General features: G+C 42.7%; 1 protein-coding gene across 2 annotated transcripts in view; it reads left to right on the top strand.

Annotated features, from left to right (window-relative positions):
* Positions 1 to 23,723, top strand: part of THSD4 (thrombospondin type 1 domain containing 4) — a 585,321-nt gene that overhangs the window by 457,541 nt on the left and 104,057 nt on the right. The gene's annotated exons all lie outside the window — the stretch shown is intronic.

The following is a 23,723-nucleotide window of genomic DNA, read 5'->3' on the forward strand; positions in this document are numbered from 1 at the left end:
AGGATAGTCAAGAAAAGTAAACAGGGTAACGTATGCAAGGTGCCTAGCACGTGGGGAGTACCCTACCCGTGATAGCTGTCACATGTATATGAAGGGCTTCCTACTGCCTGAATCCCTGGGAGCTGCATCTGTTGTCCACCTACAATTCACGTAAGACTGTGCTCCAACACGCCTGAGCTATAAGCTCTGTCCAGTAGCCTCCTTCACTCTCTTTCTAAAAGAACATCACTCCTTTACAATTTTTGAGGCTTTCCGTAGCTGGTCTCCAAGACAAACCAGGAAAGACTAACAAAAGCAAAGTTTAACTTTTTTCAAAAGTAGAAGTAACGAAGTTATAAGAAAATCTCTGGAAATCTTGATCACCGTTGTTCCAGACGGTTGTTGACATGCAAAGAGATCACAGTGTTTGCCTGTTACAACCCTGGCTGCAAACACCACTTGAGAAGCCTGTGTAAATAGAAGTGGGGTTTCAGTGGGCAGTGCAAACAGGACAGCCTCTGCTGTCAGTGAAGAAAGGTGGGTGCCTTGTGTGAGGAAAGGGATTCCCGTGGCCATACCTTGGGACAAGTCATTGAAGGGAAACAGTCACAGCCTCAAGGAGAAAGGAAAGCACACCAGCATTTTCCAGCCCCTCTTCCATGCCCGTTCTAAACTAGGTGCCTTCATCTGCATGTTCTCCTGAGAGCCTCACAAGACGCTTGAAAATGAGATGTTAATGCCTTCGTTTTACAGCTGAGGAAACTAAGGCCCAGAAAAATGAGGTCACCTGCAGGAGTGGAGGGCAGTAGGGATGCCCTTAGGTGAACATCCTGTGTCTAGAAGAAAAGACTTTTGAAAATGTGGGAACGTAGAAGAGAAGTTTTTGTTTCAGGTTATGGAAATGGAAAGGGAGTTCGAGGAATCTAAACCAGGAATTGTAAAGGCAGGAAACTTGGCTTAAGTAGATGTTAAGTAGATGCTTCAGTGAAGACTTGGGAGGGCTGGGAACAGAGAGAGGTTTAAATCACAGCAAGTAAAGTTCAGATTCAAGGTCAGTTGTGAATAGTCCTCCCAACCCCTCAAAGCTTTCCTTGACTCGCCAGCATCTCCGAGCTTCTCTCCTCCTCACCTTCTGTCCTTTCTTCTCTCTCCCTGGAATCAAAGCCCCACTCTTATTCAGCCATATCTCTTATTCCTTTGCTTTTAGCTGACCCTCGGGCCTCCAGGCCTTACCTCCCACCCCAAGCAGCTTATCCAAATATTTTTACAAAAATGGTTCGCTCTCTAAAAAGAGTTGCTATTCTAGCTGGTAGATAAAACCTTTTTCACGTGGCTCCAGGGACACAATAAGAAGAAAGAGAAAAGATAGAGCATTTTGAGAAATGAGAATCACATTTCAACAACACGGCACAAATTTGTGAGAAAACAGTAAAACGCTGCCTCAGAAAGAGTAGGAGGGCACCAGAGTGTCGTGAAAAGGAGAGTAGCCGGAAGGCCTGTCCCCGCCACCTTGGAGAAGACACTTCCCCTCCCAAGACTTGGTTCTTCCTCTGTGAGGCGAGGGGCTGGCCTGCCCAGAGCCTTTCCCGCTGTCCAGTGCTGAGATTCTCAGGAGACTGCACACGTGTCTTAGCACCATTCTGCCCCCATTAAAAATCTCACAGACAAAACTTTTTAAAGGTATTAGTGCTTTTCAGTTTGTAACCAAAAGAGCGACAGTGTTTTCTTTCTTTGACTGGATGGGAGAGTTATCATGTGGGGGTTAGTATGCAACTTGAGAAAAAAAGAAAGTATGCAGAGGAAACAAAAAGTGACCTGAAAAGTCAAATTATCCCAGATTACACAGGAATCACCTGCGGATGCTGCCTAAATGCAGATTCCAATTCATTAAGTCTGGGAAGGGTTCCAAGATTTCTTTTTTTATATATAGCTGACATTCAGTATTAATTTATGTTAGTTTCAGGTGTACAGCGCAGTGGTTAGGCATTTATATAACCTATGCAGTGATCCCTCCGAGAAGTCCAGTACCCATTTCACACCTTACATAGTCTTTACCACATTTTTGATTATATTCCCCATACTGTATTTCACATCCCTGTGACTATTTTGTGACTAACAATTTGTACTTCCTAATCCCTGCACCTTTCTCACCCATCCCCCAACTCCTTTTCCATATAGCAACCATCATGTTTTTTCTCTGTATCTATGAGTTTATTTCTGTTTTGTTTGCTCATTTATTCTGTTCTTTAGATTCCACATATAAGTGAAATCAAATGGATCATTTGTTTTTCTCGGTCTGACTTATTTCACTTAGCATAATATCCATTAGATCCATCCATGTTGTTGCAAATGATAAGGTTTCATTCTTTTTTATGGCAGAGTAATATGCCATTGTGTATATGTACCACAATTTCTTTATCCAATCATCTGTTGATGGACATTTCAGTTCCCATATCTTGGCTAGTGTGAATACTGTTCTAATGAATATAGGGGTGCATATATTTTTTTTTGAATTTGTGTTTTTTTGGATAAATACCCAGGAGTGGAATTGCTGGGTCATGAGATAGTTCTGTTTTTAATTTTTTGAGGAACTTCCATAGTGGCTGCACGAATTTGCAATCCCACCAACAGTGCATGAGGGTTCCCTTTTCTCCACATCCTTGCTAACACTTGTTGGTTGTTGACTTATTGATGATAGCCATTCTGACAGGAGTGAGGTGGTATCTCATTGTGGTTTTTATTTGCATCTCTCTGATAATTTGCAATGTTGAGCATCTTTTCATATGTCTGTTGGCCATCTGTATGTCTTCTCTGGAGAAATGTCTATTCAGGTCCTCTGCCCATTTTTTAATTGGATTGTTTGGGTTTTTTTGGTGAGTTGTATGAGTTTGTTTTTTTTATATATAAATTTTGGATGTTAACTACTTCTCAGAGGTAAATATCTTCTCCCATTCAGTAGAATGTCTTTTTGTTTTGTTGATGGTTTCCTTTGCTGTGGAAAAGAACTTTTTAGTTTGATGCTGTCCCATTTGTTTATTTTTTCTTTTGTTTCCTTTGCCCAAGGAGATGTATCAGTAAAAATATTACTAAGGGAAATGTCAGAGAATTTACTTCCTATATTTTCTTCTAGGAGTTTTATGGTTTCAGGTCTTACATTTAAGTCTTTAATCCATTTTGAGTTTATTCTTGTATATGGTGTAAGAAGGTGGACTAGCTTCTTTTTTTTTTTTTTTTTTTTTTTGCATGTATCTGTCCAGGTTTCCCAACACCATTTATTAAATAGACTGTCTTTACCTCAATGTAAATTCTTGCTTCCTTTGTCATAGATTAAATGACCATATAGGCATAGATTTTTTTTCTAGGCTCTCCATTTCATTTATATCCACTCTGATCTTTATTATTTCCTTCTTTGTACTCACTTTGGGTTTTGTTTGCTGTTCTTTTTCCAGTTCCCTTAGGTGTAAAGTTAGACTGTTGATTTGAGATGTTTCTTGTTTCTTTAGGTAGGCCTGCATTGCTATGAATTTCCCTCTTAGGACTACTTTTGCTGTGTCCCATAGATTTGGAGTCATGTGTTTTCATTTTAATTTGTCTCAAGGTATCTTTTGATTTCTTCCTTGATCTCATTGTTGACCCATTCACTATTTAGTAGCATGTTATTTATTCTCCCTGTATTTTTGTGTTTTTCAAGTTTTTTTCTTGTAATTTCATTTTAGTTCCATAGCACTGCTGTCAGAGAAGATGCTTGATAGGATTTCAGCCTTCTTAAGTTTATTGAGTCTTGTTTTATGGCCTAACATGTGGTCTATCTTGGAAAATGTTTCATGTGTACTTGAAAAGAATGTATATTCCGCAGCTTTGGTGTGAAATGCTCTAAAAACTTCAATTAAATCCATCTGGTCTAGTGTGCCAGTTAAAGCTGCTGTTTCCATGTTTATTTTCTGTCTGGAGGATCTGTCCATTGGTGTCAGTGGGTTGTTAAAGTCCCCCATGATTGTGTTACTGTTAATCTCTGCTTTTGTGTCTGTCAATACTTGTTTTATATATTTAGGTGCTCCTATGTTGGGTGCATAGATGTTTACTAGGGTTGTGTCCTCTTATTGGATTGATCCCTTTATTATTATGTAATGTCCTTCTTTGTCTTTTATTGTAGTCTTCATTTTAAAGTCTATTTTGTCTGATATAAGTATTGCTACCCCAGCTTTTTTCTCATTTCCACTTGCATGTAATATCTTTTTCCATCCCTTTACTTTCAATCTGTATGTGTCTTTCCTCTGAAGTGGGTCTTTTAAAGATAATATATGCATGGGTCTTGTTTTCTTATCCATTCAGCTACCCTATGTCATTTGATTGGAGCATTTAATCTATTTAAATTTAAAGTGATTATTGATAGGTACATAGTTTTTGCCATTTTATTATTCATATTTTTGAACTTCATTTGTTTGTTTTCTCCTTTCTTCTGCTTAAAGAAGTCCTTTTAACATTTCTCATAATATTGGTTTGGTGGTGATGAATTCCTTTAGCTTTTCTTTTCTGGGAAGCTCTTTATCTTTCCTTCACTTTTAACTGATAGCTTTGCTGGGTGCAGTAGTCTTGGTTGTAGGCCCTAGTTTTTCATCACTTTGAATATTTCCTTCCACTCCCTTCAGGCCTGCAAAGTTTCTGTTGAGAAATCAGCTGATAGTCTTACAGGAGCTCCCTTATAAGTAACTAATTGTGTTTCTCTTGCTGCTTTTAAGATTCTGTCTTTGTCTTTAACCTTTGACATTTTGTGATGTGTTTTGGTGTGGGCTTGTTTGGGTTCATCTTGATTGGGACTCTGCGCTTCTTGGACTTGTATGTCTATTTCCTTCAGCTTGGGGAAATTTTCAGTTGTTATTTATTCAAATAGTTTCTCAATCCTTTGCTCCTTCTCTTCTCCTTCTTGTACTCCTACGCTTGGTATTGTCCCACAAGTCCCTTAAACTATTGTCATTTTTTAAATTCTTTTTGCTGTTCTGATTGGATATTTTCTACTACCTTGTCTTCTAAATCGCTGATTCGATCCTTTGCTTCATCTAGTCTGCTGGTTAGTCTTTCTAGTGCATTCTTCATTTCAGTTATTGTATTCTTTACTTCTTACAGGTTTGTTTGTATGGTATTTTGTTTTTTTTTTATGGTTTCTATGTCCTTCTTTATACTTGCTAGCTCTTCGTTGAAATTCTCATTAAGTTCCTTAAGCATTCTTATAACCAATGTTTTAAACTCTGTCTCTAGTAGGTTGATTGCCTCCATTTCATTTAGTTCTATTTCTGGAGATTTCTTCTGTTCTTTTATTTGGGACTGTTCTTTTGTTTCCTCATTCTGGCTGCCACTCTGTGTTTGCTTCTATGTATTAGGTAGATCTCCTCTGTCTCTTAGTCTTTGCCGGGTGGCCTTATGTAATAGGTATCCTGTGTGGTCCAGTGGTGCAGTCTCCCTGATCATGTGTGTTCCAGCAGTGTTCCTTGAGTGTGTTGTGTGTGTTCTCCTGTTGTAGTTGAAACTTGATTGCTTTTGGTGCATCAGTGGATTGGATTGACTCCCAGGCTGACTGACGGTGAGGATTGGCTAAGCCCACAGTGTAGGAGCTGCTGTGTGGGGGCTCACCACTCAGAGGAGGATTTACCCCCACAGGCTCTTGTGCCTGTTGAGACCTCCCCTTTAGGTGTGCTGCTGTGGGGCTAACCAGGTAGTGCTCTGGTGTGGTCTGAAGCTGGCTTCTGGGTGTGTTGTTTCTGATGTCTCTTGGGAGGGGCCTCCATGCAGGCCAATTTCAGCTTTGCCTGTGAATGGCCTGTGGATACCTGGTAGGAGCCACAAAGCTATATGTGTTTGATTAGCTACTGCTCATGCTGGACCTGGTCACATGTGGGGGTGGCCTCACTGTGAACCAAGGCTGGCTGCCACCAGTTGTGGGCCTGGGGACGATTAGCAAAAGGCCCTGGGACCCTTAGGCCTATTGCCACATGCCAGCTGCTTATAAAGCCCAGCTGTTGAAAGAGCCTCCTTAAGTGAGTGAGCTGGCCTGGTTGATCTTGTGTTAAGAGTGTCCTCGGCGATCCATCATTAGCTGGGTGGGGCAGAGTCCCAGGGAGTCATGAGACATGGTCAGTGGTTTTTATAAAGTTAATGCAGATTCAGTTCTCACACCAGTGCCAGGCCTCTGACCACTTTGTACAGTGCCCCAAGAACACTACAGCCAGCCACTGCTCACCTCAGAGAGTGCCTGGCCTATGACCACTTTGTAAAACACCCATAGACATCGCAGTCCACCACTGCTTGCCTCAAGCTCACGAATCCCCAAGAGCTCTCCAAGAGTGGCTGCAGTGCAGGTTTTGGGTCACTGTCTACCACCAAAATATCTCCGGGTATTGCAAGCTGTCCACTGCTACAAAAGGTCTCCACAGCTTGTAGGCCATGGCCAGCTATCCAGATGTGCAGAGTGCCCCTTGCAATGCAGTTCTAGATAGATGGGGTGGCGTTCCAGTGAATTAAGGAATATGGTCGGTGGTTTCTACAAAACCAATGCAGTCTCGGTTCCTGCACTAGTGCTGGGCACACAGCCATCCAGCAAAAATGCCCCAAGAACACCACAACTAGCCAGCACCTGTCTCAGGCCTGCAGTTTCCCAAGAGCTGCCCAAGAGATGCTGGGGCACAGATCTTGAGTTATCACCCACCAGCAAATGTTTCATGGGCTGCCCTGGGCTGTCCATCACTGCAGAAAAGCTTCTGTAGCCTGTAGGGTGAGGCCAGCAGCCCAGCAGTCAAGAGTGTCCTGCGCAATGTAGCACCATCTGTGTGACGGGCAGGGACCCAGGGCCTCACAAAGGTGGTACGCATGCTCGGATTCCACCAGACCAATGCAGTCCAAGACTTGGCCCTTTGGGGCAGGGAAACTGAAAAGATAGCACCCATCTGTAGGCCACATGTGTGTCAGGCTCCACACAGGGACCACAATGGCTCCTGTCCCTCCAACTCCTGTCCCGAAGCCACACAAGTTAATCATTCCTTGTACATCCCTGGGCCTCCCGAGCTGCTGCCCCTCCAGCAAAGACCAGGCAAGTACACACAAGCAAGTCAGTCTTTGTGTGGGCTCTACAAGAGGAGATCTGGGTTTCCAGCTCCCCTCCACCCCACCCAGACAGGCAGACAGAGTCCTCTCTGATTTTCACTGCCAGAGGCTGTGGGAACTCCTCTTCCTGGCACAGGATCCCAGGCTTGGGATCCTGGCATGGGGCTGAGACCCCACCCTCTTCAGGAGGGACCTCTGCCATGGAGGTGTCCCTCCCAGTATTTAACCATCATCTGTGGGCTTGGAGTCAGCCCGTTTCACATCTCCTGCTGGTCTCGATGTAGCCTCTTCTTTATATCTTTGGTTATAGAGGTCCTGTTCAGCTAGACTTCAGATAATTATTGAAGTTGATTATTCTATAATTAATTTGTAATTTTGGTGTGATCCAGGGATGCAGTATGTATAGCATTTACCTAATCCATCATCTTGAACCCCAAATTCCCAAGATATCTAATAGGCTCTAAGCTGATGCTCTAAGCTGAAGGTCCAACAATTAAGTTCGCGAACTCATCCTAGAAAAAATGCTACGTACCTCATTGCCAAATATCACTACAGTCACCTTCGAAGTACTGCCCTTGGGAAGCTATGCACCAAAGCCAGCACCTAGTCCACCCTTCAAGGAGATTTTAGAACTCTTTTTCTAGAATGGCCATCAGAGCTGTCATATTACCCTTGATGTCCTGAATGTCATCAAAATGTCTTCCTTTCAATACTTCCTTTATCTTTGGGTAAAGAAAGAAGTTATTGGGGGCCAGATCAGGTGAGTAGGGAGGGTGTTCCAATATAGTTATTTGTTTACTGGCTAAAAACTCCCTCACAGACAGTGCTGTGTGAGCTGATGCACTGTCGTGATGCAAGAGCCATGAATTGTTGGCGAAAAGTTCAGGTCATCTAACTTTTTCATGCAGCCTTTTCAGCACTTCCAAATAGTAAATTTGGTAAACTGTTTGTCCAGTGGGTACAAATTCATAATGAATAATCCCTCTGATATCAGAAAAGGTTAGCAACATTGTTTCAACAAAGTTCACGAACTTAATTGTCAGACCTCATGTGCTGCTGGTTCATGGACAACACTGAGTAACACGTGGCTAGACAAGATCAAATAAGGCTTATTATTTTTTATTTTAAATGACAAAAAAAAAGCAAAGGAAGATAAAGTACACTTTGGAAAGATTCTCATCCAAAATGCTAAAATAAAAATGTTGAGGGTGCTAGAGGAAAGTTCCAATGGAAGAAGGAGAGAGGGAATTAATATGACTGAGTTCAGTGAATAAATTAGTGATTGACAAGATCCCCACTAGGACCCTCACTCTAAGATGACTCCATTAAAAGCCTGGCCTGCAGCAAAGCTTCTGCCTGAAACAGGCTCCTGTTCTTCTAGGTTCCCAGACCTCGAAGTTGTCCTTACTTCACCTTCCCTAGACCACCCTTCTTCAGTCCATTGGCCATTCCTTCAGCATAAACTTGGTGCCCCTGCCCCCCATTCTAATTCCATCTCTGGTCCAGAGCCCCATCCTTCTGTCCCCATCTCAATGCAGTTGTCTGTGTGCATCTGGACCTCCAATCTCTTCCACCTCCAATCCACTGCCTGTGCCTACCAAGCATCTTCCAAAACCAGCTTTTCAGTTTGCCATTCCCCCAGTCAAGAGTCTTGGGATTCGAGCCTTTTCTTTCATCATCTTCCCCCACCCATCAAGCCAATCTTCTCAGCAGTCCCTGAAGATTACCCGGTGACATCTAAAAAGCTGTGTAAACCTCAAAATTTAATTCATGTACACAGGTTTTTAAGCATTTTCCTGACCATTCTGGGGAAAGAAGTCCCGAATATTCCTCCCACATTTTTAAATGCTCCACAAAAATGTTTTGAGAAATGAAAGTCATATCTTGACACCGTATCTTAACAACATGGCAGAAGCGTGCACATAAGAGCACAATAATAAGCAGTCGGACTGAGTTACTGAGTCCACCCTCCTTGCGTTTCTCAGCTGTCTTTCCTGTAATTATTTAACTAATGTTTCCTGTCCCGAAACTAATTGCTTAGGTGAGTATTCTTCTGGGAAGGCTTATAGGTGCCATCTTGTGGAGAAAAATGCAAACAGGCACATTTGGATATAGGCTGTATGTCAAGGAAATAACAAGGACACACACATGGGTCTCTGTCATTACCTTCCAGTGGCTCAATCCACCTCCAGTCCTCTGAGAGCCTCTGGTTGTGACCCACACCTGTGGACACGGGTGCAGGAGGCTGTCGGTCGGTCGGGCCAGTGTGTAAGCAGCCTCCAGCCTGGAGCAGAGTTTATCAACCCAATGCTGTTTTGCTGGTAGTATGGCTTCCAGAACTTTGCCAGTTTGGACAGCATCTCTGATGCTAGCCCTGACCCCTTAACAACTCAAACCCACAGCCTCTGTCAAACCCATCCCATAGGGTGCCGGCCCCTCCTGGGGCCCCACAGAGTTATGATACGATCTGACCAGATATTTAAAACAGAGAATTCACCTTACAGCCCTACACATTAAGAAGTCCATGGTAGTGGACGTCATCAAAATGGCGGCGTGAGGTGAGCCTCTGTAAAGCTCCCCTGGAATTTACAACTAATCGAATAATGATAACTCCACAAAGGACTCCCTGCACATCAGACAGGCAAGATGAAGGCCCACTACTGAATTCACCTAAAGGTGGGCGAATCGCGCGAGTCGGGGAGGAGGGAAGGGAGAAGTGTGGAGACGGAGCCGCACAGGCGCAGGACGCAGACCTAGCTCAGTGCTTCGAGCTCGCTGCATCCCGGAACTACCGCAGCTGCGGGAGAGGGAAGAACTCAGACTGCTAGGGCTCCGCTTATGGCCCACAGGGCTGATGGGACAGCATATAACACGGCTGAACCCAATGCTCACTGCAGAGACCTCGGAGAAAAGACTGAGGGAAGAAGGCAGAAAGTGGTGGTTTAAGCCCTCACTGCCGAGCAGAGAAGGGAAGCCTTAGGCACTGAGACTAGCCGTCCCCTCCCTACTCTCCCAGAGCTCACCCCGCCCCCACCTGCCCGGTGCTAGAAGCGGAACAGAAGCAGTGTCAGATCAAAACAACAGAATATTTGCTGTTCTGAGAACTGTGGACCGCAGACACAGATTCGCAGCCCAACTAGTTCCGGCAAAGGGGAGGGAGCTGTGGAAGCAGGACCGGCTGTGGTGGTGGTCCCCGCCATTGCTCTGGGCCACCTCTCACAACTTACTCCGCCCCTGGCCCCACCTATCTGGGCGGATCCCTGCAGGAGTAAACAGAACTACTGAAACATACGGGCTCTGAATCTGGTGCAGGAAGAGCTTTGGAACTTCAAAAGCTCTCCGCATACCCACACGGACACTGCGCCCTGTGACCCAGGTGAACTATTAACAGAGGAGAAGCCCCTCTCCCAGGGAATCCCCCCATTGTTTGAGAAGCTGGAATAGTGCAGAGAAAACATAGCACTACCATGTGAGAGAAAAAAAAGGCTGCAGTCGGAGAGAAAATAAAACATTCTACCAAGTACTAGACAACAAAAGAAAGACCTCTTCCTGTCAACCTGTTGCAGAAGCCACTCCTGTAGATGTCTAGGAAGAGAAATAATAAATCAGTAATTGCCATAAATAACCAAGGCAACAAGACAGCTCAGAAAGAAAGTGAAAAGTCTCCAGAAAAGGAACTTAAAGATATGGAAATATGTGACTTAAATGACAGAGAATTCAAGATCGCAGTTCTGAAAAAACTCGAGATGCAAGAAAACACAAAAAGGCAGTTTAATGAACTCAGAAACACAATCAAAGAACAACATGAGCATTTTACGAAAGAGATTGAAATTTTAAAAAAGAACCAAATAGAATTTTTGGAGATTAAGAACTCAAATAGAAGAAATCAAGAATGAAATAACCAGCTTAGGTAGTAGAGTTGACCAGATGGAGGAAAGAATCAGTGACATCAAAGATAGAAACCTGGAACTTACATAGATGGAAGAAGAAAGAGACTTGAGAGTTAAAGAAATGAAAGAACTCTACAAGAACTTTCTGACTCCATCAGAAAGAGCAATATAAGAATAATGGGCATACAGAAGGAGAAGAAAGAGAGAAGGGACTAGAGAACATATTCAAATAAATTGTTGATGAGAACTTCCCAAACTTGTGGACAGAACTGGATCCTCGAATCCAAGAAGCAAATAGAACACCTAATTACCTCAATCCCAACAGGCCTTCTCCAAGGCACATTGTATTGTAGCTGTCTAAAATCAACGACAAAGAAAGAATCCTCAACGACAAAGAAAGAAAAGAATCCTCAACAACAAAGAAAGAAAAGAAGACGGTAACCTACAAAGGAAGCCCATTAGATTATCATGAGCTCTTTCAGCAGAAACTCTACAAAAGCCAGGAGGAAGTGGAACCATATATTTAAACTATTGAAAGAGAGAAATTATGAGCCAAGAATAATATATCCAGCAAAGATATCCTTTAGATATGAAGGAGGAATAAAGACCTTTTCAGACATACAGAACCTGAGGGAATTGTCTAATACACGACCTGCACTACAAGAAATACTAAAGGAGGCTATTCGACCACCATCAACAGGGACAATTTGTGGCAACCGAAACATAAAAAGGGGGAGAGTAAAGGCCTGAACCGGAATATGGGAATGGAGAAAGTAAGCGTGCTGAAGAAAATGGAATACTCTAAATACCAAACTTTCTTTTACATAAACTTAAGGGTAACCACTCAAAAAAAATCCAGAACTGAAATATATACTGTAATAAAAGAAGAAACAGGGAAACATCATAGAATACCACCACACGGAAATAATAGACAACAACAAAAAGGCAAAGAAACAATGGAGATACAGCCCTACCAGAAAACTAAAGATAGAATGACAGGAAATCCTCACATATCAATAATCACCCTAAATGTAAATGAACTGAACTCACCAATAAAAAGTCACAGAATAGCAGATTGGATCAAAAAACTAAACCCAACCATATGCTGTCTCCAAGAGACACATCTCAGCTACAAGGACAAGCATAGACTCAAAGTGAAAGGGTGGAAATTGACACTCCAAGCAAATGGTACCCAGAGAAAATCAGGTGTAGCCATAATGATATCAGATGAAACAGACTTCAGGGTGAAAAAGATAACAAGAGACAAAGATGGACATTTCATAATGGTAAAGGGGACTATACAACAAAAAGACATAACAGTCATCAATATTTATGCCCCCAATCAGGGAGCACCGAAATATACCAAGCAATTACTAACAGAACTAAAGGGAGAAATTGACCGAAACACAATTATACTAGGGGACTTAAATACATCATTGACAGCTATGGATAGATCAACCAAACAGAAAATAAATAATGAAATAGCAGTCCTAAATGACACATTAGATGAAATGGACATAATTGACATATATAGAGCACTTCATCCTAAAACATCAGACTATATATTCTTTTCTAGTGTACATGGAACATTCTCAAGGATAGACCATATATTGGGACATAAAATCAGCCTCAGCAAATTTAAGAAGATTGAAATCATACCAAGCATATTCTCTGATCACAAGGCTTTGAAATTGGATATCAACCGCAAAAAGAAAGCAGGAAAAAACACAAATACATGGAGATTAAACAACATACTTTTAAAGAACGACTGGGTCAAAAAAGAAATTAGAGGAGAGATCAAAAGATACATAGAAACAAACGAGAATGAAGATACATCCTACCAAAATTTGGGGGATGCAGCGAAAGCAGTTTTAAGAGGGAAATTTATATCATTACAGGCCTATCTCAAGAAACAAGAAAAATCCAAAATAAATAACTTCATGTTACAACTTAAAGAACTAGAAAAAGAAGAATAAGTGAAACCCAAGGTCAGCAGAAGAAAGGAAATAACAAAAATCAGAGCAGAACTAAATGAAATAGAGAACAAAAAAACAATAGAAAAAATTAATGTGACAAAGAGATGGTTCTTTGAAAAGATTAACAAAATTGACAAACCCTTGGCTAGGCTCACTAAGGTAAAAAGAGAGAAGACACTAATAAACAAAATCAGAAATGAAAAAGGGGAAGTTATCACGGACACCACAGAAATACAAAGGATCATCCAAGAATACTATGAAGGACTATATGCCACCCAATTCAATAACCTAGAAGAAATGGACATGTTCTTAGAAACATATAGCCTTCCAAGGCTGAACCATGAAGAACTGGAAAATCTAAGCAGACCGATCACCAGTAACGAAATTGAATCAGTCATCCAAAACCTTCCCAAAAGCAAAAGTCCAGGACCAGATGGCTTCACTAGTGAATTCTACTGAACCTTCAAAGAGGATCTAATACCAATCCTGCTCAAACTCTTCCAAAAAATTGAAGAAGAGACAGTACTCCCTAACTCATTTTATGAGGCCAACATTACCCTGATACCAAAACCTGGTAAGGAGAAAACAAAAAAAGAAAACTACAGACCAATATCTCTGATGAATACAGATGCAAAAATCCTAAACAAAATTCTAGCAAATCGAATACAACAATGCGTTAAAAAGATTATTCATCACGACCAAGTGGGGTTCATCCCAGGAGCACAAGGATGGTTCAACATCCGCAAATCCATCAATGTGATACATCACATAAACAAAATAAAGGACAAAAATCATGTGATTATATCAATTGATGCAGAAAAAGCATTTGACAAGATACAACATCCATTTATGATTAAAACACTTAATAAAATAGGTATAGAAGGAAAATACCTTAACATAATAAAGGCCATCTATGACAAGCCCTCAGCTAATCTCATAATCAACAGTGAAAAACTGAAGCCCTTTGCTCTACGTTCAGGAACACGACAGGGCTGTCCCCTATCACCTCTGGTTTTCAACATAGTGTTGGAAGTCCTTGCCGGAGCAATCAGGCAAGAGAAAGAAATAAAAGGCATCCAAATTGGGAATGAAGAAGTTAAATTATCACTCTTTGCAGATTACATGATGCTATATGTAGAAAACCCTAAAGACTCCACCAAAAAGCTATTAGAAACAATCAACGAATACAGTAAAGTTGCTGGCTACAAAATCAATGTACAAAAGTCCATTGCATTCCTATATACTAACAATGAAATCTCAGAAAAAGAAATACAGGAAAAAATTCCTTTTGCAATTGCAACGAAAAGAATAAAATACCTAGGAATAAACTTAACCAAGGATGTGAAGGACCTATATGCTGAAAATTATAAGACATTTTTGAAAGAAATTGAAGAAGACACAAAGAAATGGAAAGACATTCCGTGCTCTTGGATTGGAAGAATCAACATAGTTAATTTTAAAATGTCCATATTACCCAAAGCAATATACAGATTTAATGCAATCCCCATCAAAATCCCAATGGCTTTTTTTTAAAGAAATAGAGCAAAGAATCATCAGATTTGTTTGGAACCACAAAAGACCCCGAATAGCCAAAGCAATCTTAAGAAAAAAGAACAATACTGGAGGTATCACACTCTTGACTTTAGCTTGTACTACAGGGCTACAATAATCAAAACAGTATGGTATTGGCAGAAAAACAGACACATAGACCAATGGAATAGAATTGAGAACCAAGAAATACAACCACATAAATATGGACAGATAATTTTTGACAAAGAAGCTAAAAACATACAATGGAGGAAAGACAGCCTCTTCAATAAATGGTGCTGGGAGAATTGGAAAGCTACGTGCAAAAGAATGAAACTGGACTGCTATCTGTCACCATGTACCAAAATTAATTCAAAATGGATCAAAGACTTAAGCATAAGACCTGACACAATAAACTGCGTAGAAGAAAACATAGGTACTAAACTTAATGGACCTTGGGTTCAAAGAGCATTTTATGAATTTGACTCCAAAGGCAATGGAAGTAAAAGCTAAAATAAATGAATGGGACTATATGAAACTTAAAAGCTTCTGCACAGCAAAAGAAACCATCGACAAAATAAAGAGGCAACCAACTGAATGGGAGAAGATTTTTGCAAACAGTGCCTCCAATAAGGGGCTAATATCCAAAATATACAAGGAACTAATGAAACTCAACAACAAAAAAACAAACAACCCAATTGAAATATGGGCAGAGGACCTGAAGAGACATTTCTCCAAAGAGGACATCCAAATGGCAAATAGACATATGAAAAAATGCTCAACATCACTAATCATCAGAGAAATGCAAATAAAAACCACAATGACATATCACCTCACATCAGTTAGTATGGCTGTCATCAACAAGACAAATAGTAACAAGTGTGGGAGAGGCTGTGGAGAAAAAGGAACCCTCATACACTGTTGGCGGGAATGCAGACTAGTGCAGCCCTTGTGGAAGGCAGTGTGGAGGTTCCTCAAAAAATTACGAATAGAATTACCGTATGACCCAGCAATCCCTCTCCTGGGTATCTACCCAAAAAATCTGAAAACATTTTTACATAAAGACATGTGTACTCCAATGTTCATTGCAGCTTTGTTTAAGGTGGCCAAGACGTGGAAACAACCAAAATGTCCTTTGATAAATGAATGGATAAAGAAGTTGTGGTATATATACACAATGGAATACTATTCGGCGGTAAGAAAAGATGATATAGGAACATTTGTGACAACATGGATGGATCTTGAGAGTATAATGCTAAGTGAAATAAGTCAGACAGAAAAAGCAGAGAACCATATGATTTCACTGATATGTGGTATATAAACCAAATACAACAAAAGAACAAGACAAACAAATGAGAAACAAGAACTCATAGACACAGACAATAGTTTAGTGGTTATCAGAGGGTAACGGGGGAGGGGGGTGGGAGATGAGGGTAAGGGGGATCAAATATATGGTGATGGAAGGAGAACTGACTCTGGGTGGTGAACACACAATGGGATTTATAGATGATGTAATACAGAATTGTACACCTGAAATCTATGTAATTTTACTAACAATTGTCACCCCAATAAATTAAAAAAAAAAAAACGAGGTCCATGGTTTCTGCTATTCTACACAAAAAGATGCATAGCTTACTTTTATGATAGAGCATTTGTCATTGTTGTAATTCATTTCATGCCCCCCGCCCCCATTTCAGTCCATTCGAGAAGAAGATCATGAAAATGAAGCGCTAGAATTTTAGAGTTTGGAATACCCCTCTCTCCAGGGAAAGACAACCTCAGTGTGGGGCAGAGGTGGGGAGTAATTCTCTTACACCCCCCACAGCATGTGAAATCTTTCCCTCTCAGGGCTCCTTTCTTTGGATTTGTAAACATCACTGCAGTTGATTCTTCTCCATTATATCCTATAAGAATGCCAACATTTTCTCCTAGTTGAGTCACTTGGTAAGGTGCTGTTCTCTAATGAAATAGGATGAGGTACTGAAAAGCGACAACCAGTTTGATTAAAACCAGATCACTAGTTTCACAATTGCCATCATTAAAGAAGCCAACATACCTTTGGACCGTTTCTTCCCTTCAAATGCATGACACTGTCAGTTTGTTTCCCATTGATTCCTGTCTGCAATTTAATTTTGTCCACATAAAGCAGATTCATCTGACTTCAGATGTGGTGGGAGCGTTCACCTCAGGGCTTCATCTCTTTTTCTAAGGAACAGCTTAGCACCAGAAGAGGTCTTAGAGATAGATGATCCAGTTCGGGAAGCAAATTGGTCCTGGAATTTTGATCCCTTGAGTCCTCAATTAGCTGTTCTTTCATTCAAAACACTCTGCTGTATGCTGGCACTGTGCTCTTTCCAGTACCTAATCCTGCTCATACTGGTTAAGCCAAAAGGCAAGCTTAAAGAACTCTAGAAGACTACTGGTTACTTTGATGGCAGGGGGGAAATCATGTGAAAACTGGATAATTGAGTATTCTGGGCTCATTAGCTTCTCTGACATCTACCAAGTACTGTTTTTGCACTTCTGTGGAATTGCCATTGTTTTTAAAGCTTCTGGGGGATCTGTCGTGTGCCCCTGGGTGTCCCATGAGTTTTAGATTAATTAGAGCAGTGATTCTCAACTGGGAGTGATTTTGTTCCTGCAAGGGACATGTGGCAATATCTGAAGACATTTTTGTTTGTCATACTGAGGGACAGGGGTGCTACTGGCATCTAGTGAGTAAAAGCCAGGGATGCTGCCAACCGTCCTCCAATGCACAAGCAGCCTCCACAACAAAGAACTGTCTGGTCCAGAATATAACTCGAGACAGGTTTGAGAATCCCTGGCCATGAGGACGAGAGTGGGTTGGGGTGCGGGAGGGGGAGACCCTGGGCTTCCACACCCCGCCAAGCGCTCCTCAACCATAGCAGTCCTGCTTTTCTCATTTTATATATTGGAGTCCTATGTTTCTACATGACGTTTTGTTTGAAATGATTGGTTTTGTTCCTGCTTAAAAAAAAAAAAAATTGAAGACTACTATGGTAGCAGATGACAAGTCCTGGCCTTCTGTCCTATAGTTGAGACATATTAGGACAAATAAACTGGGCGTCTGTGGTAACAGATGAGGACAAGTCAGCGTGAATTTGGAAGCGTCGCCTTGCGCCTCAGTTGAAGCTGCACAGGGCTCCGCACATCTGCCTTTCCACGTTTACACACCACGTGGAAGGGTGGAATTGGGTCTGCCTTTCAATTTAGACCAGGGCGGTGGCATTCATTCCTGTAAAGTGCTAAATCATAAATATTCTCAGCTTTGTGGGCCATACTATCTCAGTGTGGGGACAGAGCCCCAGAGAGCAGTTTCCAGGCTCTCGGCCTCATGTGGAAAGGTGCTGGCTCGGGTAGTAGATGGCTGTCAGCTGTGACTGGTTGGCCATCAGCTATAACCAGTGAGCCAATTAGCCACTGATATAACTGCCATGACTGTGTTGGTTGGTTGGTTGGTTGATTGGTTGGTTGGTTGGTTGGTTGGCAGACAGAGAAATGGACGGCGGTTTGCAGATTGCGTGGCTCCTGCTTCCTGTGTCTCTAACCCAGCCTCCAGGGAGGATATAGTGATATGACTCCCCTATTTGTGGCTTCGTTGGTGTTCCTTTTGGGCCTCACCGTATCCTGCGTTCTTATGTGGGGAGCGGGACCAGAGACCCCATGTGACACCCTGCATGACACTGTCACAATTACTCCACCCTGTGTTGTAACACAAGAGCAGGCCTAGACAGTAAGTAAATAAATGGGCATGTTTGTGTTCCAATAAATCTTTATTTACAAAGACAGGTAGTAGGCCAGGTTTGGCCTGTGGGCTGTAGGTTGCCGACCCCTGATTTAAACCCTAAATAGAAACCATGTTTGTTTTGCCTTCATGTCTCCCCTGCCTCACAGCATATTGACACATAGTAGGGGTTGCCTCAGGAAGCAGTGAAGTCAATCATGCAGGCACAACACCAGGTTTTCATGAGAATGACTGGAAAAAGAGCCATCCAGTTTTTCCCAGAGAATTCCTATATGTTTAACTGTTTCCCTATGTTGCACATTTAAGATGTTTCCAATTTCTTTATTAATAATAATACCGTGAAGAGCCACATACAGAGATTGTTGGCCTCGTTTCTTACAATTTCCTTAGACAAATTCCTAGAAGAAGGATTAGTGGGTCAAACAGTATATATTGCTAAATTGCTGTCCAGGAAGGTGGTATTGATCTACATTCCTAACAGTAATCAGAGGGAGATACTTATCATGTGCAAAGGATTTCTTTCAACAGAACGTCATGAATAAAAGTTTTGGCATCCATATGTATTTCCACAAATTAGCTCAGTGTAAATTGATGTTAGTTACTAATCGTTTTAATAATAACATTCTCCCACACTGTTGTGACAGCATGATTAAGGCACGTTGTTTTACCTGTTGTTACCATCTCTAGCCAACCAGCTGTTACCAACTAGCCAACCCTCTGGTGTGTCTACTGAGCACACACAGACACATCTGTTTCCCATCAGAGAATCAGAAGCTCCACTATCTGCACGCCTGGCACCGGCCTCCCTACCCACCCTGATGGACCAACGCCTCCTGCCTGTGAAATTCACCACCAAACATGTCATCCAGATTGCTCATTTCCCTCAGGAAATTTCATTTAGGTTAATTTTGGCACACAATTGGAGGGCAATTCTTGAGCAATTTCTCTTGGGATGGCTTGCGATATGTAAAATTTTCCTACACCATGTTACAAAAATCACTGGAAGGATACTAAGGATATCTGATAGTTGTTCAATCGCCTGTGTAACAGCAAGAAATCTCTCTTTTGAACTGCAGGACATGGTGAGCAAAACAAACCATGAAAGAAGGTAAAGCAGGGAGCAAACGTTCTTTTCCACCAGATGCCGTTGGAGCGGTAAGGGTGAGGCGCTGTGGAAGGTGTCTGACCCTTGTGGCAAACCTTGGCCTTTTCTTAGCTCTTCAGACTTTTCTACATTTCTGCAAATGAAGAAGACAGAATCTGTGACTGAGAAGTAATAGAAAGTGTTAGAGAAATACCGTCCAAGTGGTTACATGATGATGGGATTTACTTAGAAGCGGATAGATTCCAGATGAAACCACTATATAAAGACAATGATACAAAAGCAAAAACAAAAATAAGAACAGCATTTTCTGAGAAGTCACCCTATTAGAGCCTGCTGCTAAGTAAGTGCCTTTCGTGCTTACCTCACCTGAGCTCCCCACAGTGCCCTCAGGTAGACCTGGTACCATCCCCAGCCACAGATAAAGAAACCACAGCTTGCAGCTCAGCTCTGAGTGGCCAATTAACACATCCAAAGTACCGACCTCCCAAGTGAAAGAACCAGCACGTGACCCAGGTCCAGCAGACGCTAGTGCCACTGATGACCCTTGGGCAGTGCCCCTGAGTTTGGAGACAGGCCAGCACTGTTGTCATCCCCACCAGAAACCAAGTGACCAGCCTCCTGATGATACATAAACCAGAATTCAGGCCAGATTCATTCCCAGGCACTGTCTCCTATGAGATCTGAATGTGGTGGAAATGCTTTCAGTGCCAGCCCCCGAGGGAAGTGCCCCATCCAGCGTCACACAGCAAGTCAGGGACTGGCCCAGGGCTATCCCAGGTTTCCTGGTTCCCAGTCCAGCATTCTTTCCATCATGCCAACTGCCTTTGCTGTTAAATGACATCAACTCCCCTTATCAGTGACATGGCCATGTGCTAGAGGAGAATGCCAGCTACTTTAAAGAAATATGTGATACAATGTCATAGGACTACACACCGAGAAAAAGTGGCAAAATCCACATACAGTTTACCCTTGAGTTAATGCATCGTCCTGACGGCAGTGGTCCACGGACGTGGTTTTGACAATGTGCTGTGCTTTGGTGAGATATTATCATTAGAGGAGGCTGGGTAGAGGGTCCCCGAAACTCTGTACTGTTTTTGCACCTTTTTGTGAGTCTTCAGCTATTTCAAAATAAAAAAACTTGTAACAATAAAAAATGTAATGGGAAGATGAGCTAAAATATGTGGTCATTCACTGTGTGTAAAGTATAGGGTTAAAACACCTGATGTGGGAGAGACAGATGTGGTTGGTGCTTCATTACGTTGGAGGAGGAGAATGGCAGTCGCTTCTGGGCCAGGCTCTCACTGAGACCATGGTGACAGTGCCTTCAGCTTGTTCTTCTGCACCTAGGTCACCGCTACCAGCCACTCCTTTGACAACGCTGGAACCCGCAGCATGACCTCTGATCCTTTGGGGGGGGTTTTGCATGATGGTTAAAAGCATGGGATTTGGCTTCAAATCCCAGCTCCAGCTCTTGCCTGCAGCATGGCCTTGGGCCAGATACCTAACCTCTCTGCTAAATCTTAGTTTCCTACAGTCTTCAGCAACCTTACAGGTTGCTTTTAAGATTCAATGAGAAGAACACATGTTTGGAGGAGCTGGACTGGAGGACAGACTTGGTCAATGTAAATACGACAATGCTTAGGAGGATGGGACGAGGAGGGAGGGGGGAGAAGAGGAGGGCGGAGGTCCAGGCTTCCCCTTCTCCCCCCGCTGATCAGTCACAAAAGTCTGTCCATTTTTCTTCCTAAGTACCTCTCACATCCTCGTCACTCCATCACCATTCCCCTAGTTCAGTCTGGGACAGACTGCAACATCCTCCACACTTTATGTACCCTCTGATTAATGAACAACTTTCTAAAAGAGAGTGGATCCAGCAGGACACAGAGCGCAGGACTCCTCTTGCCCAATGGCTTGTCATTATCCATGTATGTGTCTCATTGCCCCGGTTAGCCTCAAATTCCCAAAGACAAGACCCGAGCGTGATTCAGCCTGGGATGTCCTCTCCCGCCTGCCCAGTGGTCATTCAACAACGTCAGTGAGGAAATGCATGTTTACATGTTTAGATCCTGCCATGGCTCGTTCCTCTTGTCATTCGGTCCTGGCCCAAAAGTCACTTCTTTAGCTATGCCCAGCCTGGACACGCAATCCAAGTTTCCCCTTATTATATCATCTGCTCCTCACGACAGCCCTGTGTGGGAGAGGGGACAGTTGTCAGATGTGTAATTGCCGAAAAATAAAGATCTTGACTGCCTGTTGTCTGCCCAGTGCTCCTTGTGGGGTTGTTCCTCCTGCTTTGGGAAGTACATATGGAGCATTTGGCAACTCCTCGGCCACCCAGTCTCTCAAGGAGCCTGGGTAAGCGCTCGAACACTGGACGTGTGCTCCATCAGCTTCATGTCACCCCTCAGGGAAGGCTCACACACCCCTTGTTCTGATTTCTCTCTTGAGTGAACCCTGGGCACTCAGAACCCTGAAGAGACAGGATGTCTCCCCTTTAGTTCTTGGCACCAATGGTATGGCCATACACTTCACTGATGCCAAACCCAGGTTACTGGACGTCTAGCAGGAAAAACTGGCGCAGCCCTCTCTCCCCGTGTCTAGATTCATCCAGAGTGGCCGTGCTGTGCAGGAAATCTGGTGGGAGGGTGGGTATCCATCAAGCTGTGCAAAGCATTTCAACATAATGTCTGATTCACAAGATAAAATGATGTTTTGTCTGTGTCTGTGGTTGTCTGAAGCAGTCCATGACTGTGTAATTTCCTTGATCACCCCATTCTAACTGGGCTGAGGCCTGAGGATTGAGGCAATGTCTGTCCCATTTTTGGCAACTCTTGTTCACTCCCTACCCTTTGTTTGCAAGAGAAAGAGACTCATTAGATTGCCTGTTCTCGCCACTCGAGGACCCACCCACATTACAGCCCAAAGTACCATCTGAAAAGCAAATCTGAGCATAGCCCTCCATTCTTCAGACGTCCAGTGGTTGCTGATGCCGTCATATAAAATTCAGCTTCTTCACCCTGGCAAACGAGATTCTTGACAAATTCAGCTGAGTGCTCCAGCCTCATTTCATCCCTCCCAGCAACCCTACCCTTCAGCGTGTCAGTCTGTGAACATGCTTTCTTACTCCTGACTTCCAGAGGGTTAATTCCTACTGCCACGTCTGCATGCAAGTTGGTGCCTCTGCCTGCAGCGCCCCATAAGAATGAGCTCCATCTGGGACAAGTGGAGGCCAGGGGTAGCAGGAATGGCCCCGATAGGTGGGGAAAGGGAGGAGAGTGAGAAGTTGCTAAACAGGGCAGGGAGTGAGTGCTGACCTGCTTTTCTGTCCAGCTTCCCCATCGTGACAGAGACATCTCCTTCATTCTGTTAGAATCTTGCTTTGGCAACATGGATCTTCTTTCCAAAATCTCTGTGGGCGGTTGCATTGTTTTTTGTTTCGAAGGAGAACCAAGAAGGGTGGGGCAGTGGAAATCATGCACAGAAAGCATTTTTTTTTTAATTTTTCTGCTAAAATGTGCATGGGGCTGGGGCAAGAAATATTTGAGGGAGGAGAAATAAATGGCAAACATGACATTTCAAGAGGCTAATTAGATATGGATGAATATATTGAGATGATGCTCTGTCATTGTCAGAAATAATGTTTTACAGAGAAGCTATTTGTGAAGAGAGACCAGTTACTATTGATGGACTAATGTGCACTCCGGAATATGGAAGTGATCATGCAGACCTATAGTGCCTGCAGAAAGATGTCAATCAAACGTGAGGTGGGAGGGGAAAGAATGGACGCCTTCCGACTTGACTCTGCCTGTAGGATTTGGCCTGTAGGACCCACATGAACAGACCCAGGGATGTTTAACAAAATCAAAAGTGGACTTTGAATGGTTTGCTGACCACTTTGTCCGCCCCTCCTCCCCCACATGAAGTCTGATGATTGTTCTTAGGTTTCAAGAACTAACACAAGCCTGTGATTCAGCAAACATATGTCTGAAGTTTTAAAATTCCATTCTGATTTCAAGTACCATTCCCTATCCCCATAACTCAGTGAAATCTGTCATCCAATATTTCATTGTCCAAACTACATTCACTCACTTCCATCTGCCTGAGGAAATGTGACAGAATTCTTTGCTCATACCACATGTCCTAGTTTTGGATCCAGAAAGCACGATTGAGAGCTGTATGGAATCGGCTCCAGAAGTGGAAAAGGATTCCTTGAAGATTGCTCCATTCTAGTCCAAGGTTTAATTTTTTTATGCAAAATAAAATTTCCCAATCGAAAGCATGAATGGGGAGGGGGAGATGAAGCAAAAAAAAAACAACAACAACAAAACAAACAAAAAAAACACCTTGGAGTGAGTAATGGGAAGATTCTTTGGGGGGAGGACATG

This window comes from Rhinolophus ferrumequinum, chromosome 6 (genome assembly GCF_004115265.2).
Source record: "Rhinolophus ferrumequinum isolate MPI-CBG mRhiFer1 chromosome 6, mRhiFer1_v1.p, whole genome shotgun sequence".
Classification (NCBI taxonomy): Eukaryota; Metazoa; Chordata; class Mammalia; order Chiroptera; family Rhinolophidae; genus Rhinolophus; species Rhinolophus ferrumequinum.